This window comes from Mastomys coucha, unplaced genomic scaffold, assembly GCF_008632895.1.
Source record: "Mastomys coucha isolate ucsf_1 unplaced genomic scaffold, UCSF_Mcou_1 pScaffold20, whole genome shotgun sequence".
In the NCBI taxonomy this organism is placed as follows: Eukaryota; Metazoa; Chordata; class Mammalia; order Rodentia; family Muridae; genus Mastomys; species Mastomys coucha.
In genome coordinates this window covers 117,411,985-117,416,578 of record NW_022196903.1, presented here as the reverse complement: position 1 = coordinate 117,416,578, position 4,594 = coordinate 117,411,985, and positions in this window count along the sequence as shown.

The following is a 4,594-nucleotide window of genomic DNA, read 5'->3' as shown; positions in this document are numbered from 1 at the left end:
GCATCAGATTTCATTACGGGTGGATGTGAGCCACCATGTGGTTGCTGGGATTTGAACTCATGACCTTCCGAAGAGCAGTCGGTGCTCTTACCCACTGAGCCATCTCGCCAGCCCCTTTTCTTAGTTTTTTAAAGGACATGCTTTTGATACATCTATGTCCTTACTCTAGACACCAATTTCAAAACCAAGCACACTTAACTTTTTTTGGTTTTGTCTTTAAAAAACAAAACAAGGAGCCAGGCGATGGTGGCACACTCCTTTAATCTCAGCACTTGGGAGGCAGAGGCAGGTGGATTTCTGAGTTCGAGGCCAGCCTGGTCTACCGAATGAGTTCCAGGACAGCCAGGACTACACAGAGAAACCCTGTCTCGAAAAACCAAAACAAACCAAAACAAACAAAACAAAACAAAAACAAAACAAAACAAAAAACAACCCCCCCCAAACCAACCAACCAACCAACCAACCAACCAACCAAACCAAACCAAAACAGGGGCTGGAGAGATGGCTCAGTGGTTGAGAGCACTGAATACTCTTCCAGAGGTCCTGAGTTCAGTTCCCAGCAACCACATGGTGACTCACAACCATCTGTAATGGAATCTGATGCCCTCTTCTGGTGTGTCTGAAGAGAACAATGTACTCATATACATAGAATAAATAAATAAATCTTTTAAAAAAAATTTAAAAACACCCGGCAGTGGTGGCACACACCTTTAATCCCAGCACTTGGGAGGCAGAGGCAGGCGGATTTCTGAGTTCGAGGCCAGCCTGGTCTACAGAGTGAGTTCCAGGACAGCCAAGGCTACACAGAGAAACCCTGTCTCAAAAAAACCAAAACCAAAACCAAAACAAACAAACAAACAAACAAAAAAAAACAAGGTCTTGCTATGTAGTCCAAGCTGGCTTGAGGTTCAAAATCCTCTTGCCTCACTCTTCTGAGTTCTAACAGTACAGTCTTATTTCTTACCCCCGCAGCATTGTGTGTGTGTGTGTGTGTGTGTGTGTGTGTGTGTGTGTGTGTGTGTTATAGAGGGAATTTGATGATTCTGTGGGACTCCCTCTTCCCACAGCTCTGACTTTTATGAGTAAGGCATGAATTACGATGTTATATAGATACTTTGTGACCTACCACTTACTAATGGGTTCCTCCTGCAATCTTTGCAGGGGCTTTTTTAGTATTATAGGTGAAGTGGAAATTTCTGGTTTCTTTGGAGACTCAGTTGTGTCATGTGATGTTTTTCTGGAAACTGTAGAATGAGAGGATGTTTTTGCTGAAGCAGACACGTGGGAGGATGTTTTGCTAAAAACAGACACATGGATGTTTTTCTAGAGGCAGCCTGGAAAAAGGGCATGCGATGTCTCTTGCTAGAGTGGATGCTTGAGAGAACATGTGATGTCTATAAAGGATATAGATATACCCCAACGGGTGGTGACAGTGCTGGATGGTGTTGGTAGGCCTTGCCATTCATTGCTTTTTTGGGGGGGGGGCTTTGCTGATGCTGGTATGGGGTACCACTCTTTGTTGGTCATTATTTGTTGTGACTTCATAGAAATGCATCAAAAAACTTCTGGTGGTGTTCTGGCAGCTTCTTGGTGTTTCCATAGACTCGGGCTGACAAGTAGAGCCTTGGGTTTTTTTCTGGATCGACTTACTGTTGTTAACTCATGAACAGTGTTTGCTAGTCCTGCTGTTCTTGCTTGGGAATTGTGTTTGTGAGCCCTGCCGCTGCCGCTTTGTAAATGGTGTTTGTGAGTGAATGGAGCTGCTGCTGCTGTTACCTGTGAACTCAACTGCTAATATCCTGACCATGCAGATTAGATTTGCTCTAAAGAGATATTTCAGCAGGTGCACAACCTACTTTGCTCTATTAATCTTTTCTTTCCTTTACCTCTGGTGGCTGATGGGCTAGAAGGGACATGAAAGCATTTAAGAACTTTTATTAAGCTGGGCAGTGGTGGCGCACACCTTTAATCCCAGCACTTGGGAGGCAGAGGTAGGAGGATTTCTGAGTTTGAGGCCAGACTGGTCTACAGAGTGAGATCCAGGACAGCCAGGGATACACAGAGAAACCCTGTCTTGAAAAAAACAAAAAACCAACCAACCAACCAACCAACCAACAAAAAACCCCTCATTAAAAGTAGGTTTTGAAGCCGGGCTGTGATGCCCATGCCTTTAATCCCAGCACTTGGGAGGCAGAGGCAGGTGGATTTGAGTTCAAGGCCAGCCTGGTCTACAGAGTGAGTTCCAGGACAGCCAGGGATACACAGAGAAACCCTGTCTTGGAAAAAAAAAAAAAAGTAGGCACCCAACATGGGACTTGAACCCGAGACTCTGATATTTTAGTATTATAGGTCAACAACAGTTGCTGTTCCTGAGACACATGACATACTTTTCCCATTACTTTCATCAGCTAGAGACCATATATTGCTAGGAATGTTGTGCCTTTTCCTTTAACTGAAGGAAGATAGCATAAGCAGAGGGGTACTGACTGAGCTGGCCAAACCTGTAGTAACAAACAATAGGAAATCCACATTTTGTGGGGTGGGGATGGTGTCTGATAATCTTTCTAGACACAGATGATTTTTAGAAAAATTTTAGGGTCACAGAAAAATTGAGCAAAAGCAGAGAGTTCAGTTAGGCCTTCTGCCCCAACCCCAGTCCCTTCTGCTTTCCATTTTCCTCACTAAAGTAGCACATTTGTTTAAAATGATGGAGCCCCATTGCCATCAGTACCACCCACAGCCACAGACTTCCCTAAGCCTTTCTCTTTGTTCTCTCCACTCTATGGGGCGTGAGGAGCAGACAGTGCCGCGCACTTCCATTTCAGTGCTGTGCCCTTCTGTTACAGTGCTGTGTAGTTGAGCTACCTCTGTCCTCCATGTTTCACTTATTCATCCCTTCTTTTTGACTTCACCCCAGACAACTGGTCTTTTCCAGTATCCAGTTTTGCTTTTTCAGAATGTCATAGATTTAGAACCACGTAGATTAGAGCTGAAGGTACATTGTTGATAACTCATTTCTTTTTTCTTTCTTTCTTTTTTAGATTTATTTTTATTTATTTTATGTGTATGAGTACACTGTAGCTGTACAGATGGCCCTGAGCCATCATGTAGCTGCTGTTGATCTCAGGACCTCTGCCCGCCTGCTCGCTCCGGCCCTGCTCCATCTGGTGAAATTTACTGCAGCTGTCTTCAGACACACCAGAGGAGGGCATCCCATCACATTACAGGTGGTTGTGAGTCACCTGGGACCCAAACTCAGGACCTTCAGAAGAGCAGTCAGTGCTCTTACCCGCTGAGCCATCTCACCAGCTCCAATTTTGGGATTTCGAGACAAAGTTTCTTTATGTAGCCCTGGCTGTCCTGGAACTCACTCTGTAAATCAGGTTGGCCTCGAACTCAGAAATCTGCCTGTCTCTGCCTCCCAAGTGCTGGGATTAAAGACGTGCACCACCACCACTGGGCTGATAATTCATTTCTTTCTCATGTAGAATACTTTTCCATTGTGTGGATGAATGAAGCATACCCTGTTTATTCATTTTGGGTCTCATGGCTGCTTCTGAACTTTGGTAGTTATGAAGAGAGATAGGTAGTGTTTTACATGTGTATAACTTTTCAGTGCACCTGGCTAACTACAAAGGATCATGCTTCTGTATAGTAGGGATATGTTTAGCTTTTTATGGGGTAGCCAAACTCTTCAAAAGTGGCTACACCACCTTGCATTCTTGGCAGAACTGACTGATAGTCCCTCTTGCCCCACATCTGTGCCAGCATTTGATAGAGTCAGATTGAGGATGCTGGGCATCCTAACAGGTGTATAATGACCTCTCATTGCTATTTTCACTTACAATTACCTAAGCATATGGTGATGGACATCTTTATATTCCTATATTTGTCCCTTGAGTATCAGGTGAGGTTCCCACTCCTGTGTTGCAGATGAGACAATTAGATGAGAGTCAGAATAGGTACTGCAACTCATGTGTGGTGAGTATAACTGGGTTGGAGGATTGTGAATCAAAGTCTTTTTGCTAAAGCTCAGTCCAAAATAACAAAACAAAAACAAAACAAAAAAAAAAAAAACCCAGTGACGTGATTTGCTTCAACAGTCAAGGCTGTTGTATTTAGTGATATTTTGCTTAGTCAGTGTTTCTTTTCTCATTCTATTCTGAGGTCCTCTCTTTGTTTCCATCCCATTCATACAGCTTTATTTAGCTCTTCCTCTACACAAATCTGCTGGGCACAAATTCTCTTTATTTTCTTTCATTGAGAATGTCCTCACGTTCTCTCTTATTGCTCTGGGTGCTTTCAGTTTCTCGTTTCTAGTTTTTGAAACTTGGATAATATGTGTTTTGGTGTGTGTTTCTTTGGGTTTATTCTGTTTGGATTTTGCTCAACTTCATCTGTAATCTTTTGCCAAATTGAAGGCAATTTTGGTTGCTACTTAGGGTACTCTCTCAGCCGTGCCCCTCCCTCAGCACTCTGAGGATGCAGGTGCTGGATCTTTTGTTATGGGCTCTGCAGGCCCTGGGTCTGTTTACTTTTTTCTCTGGTCTATTTCTCCTGTGTCATTCAGCTTGAATAATTTCTAATGTCCCTT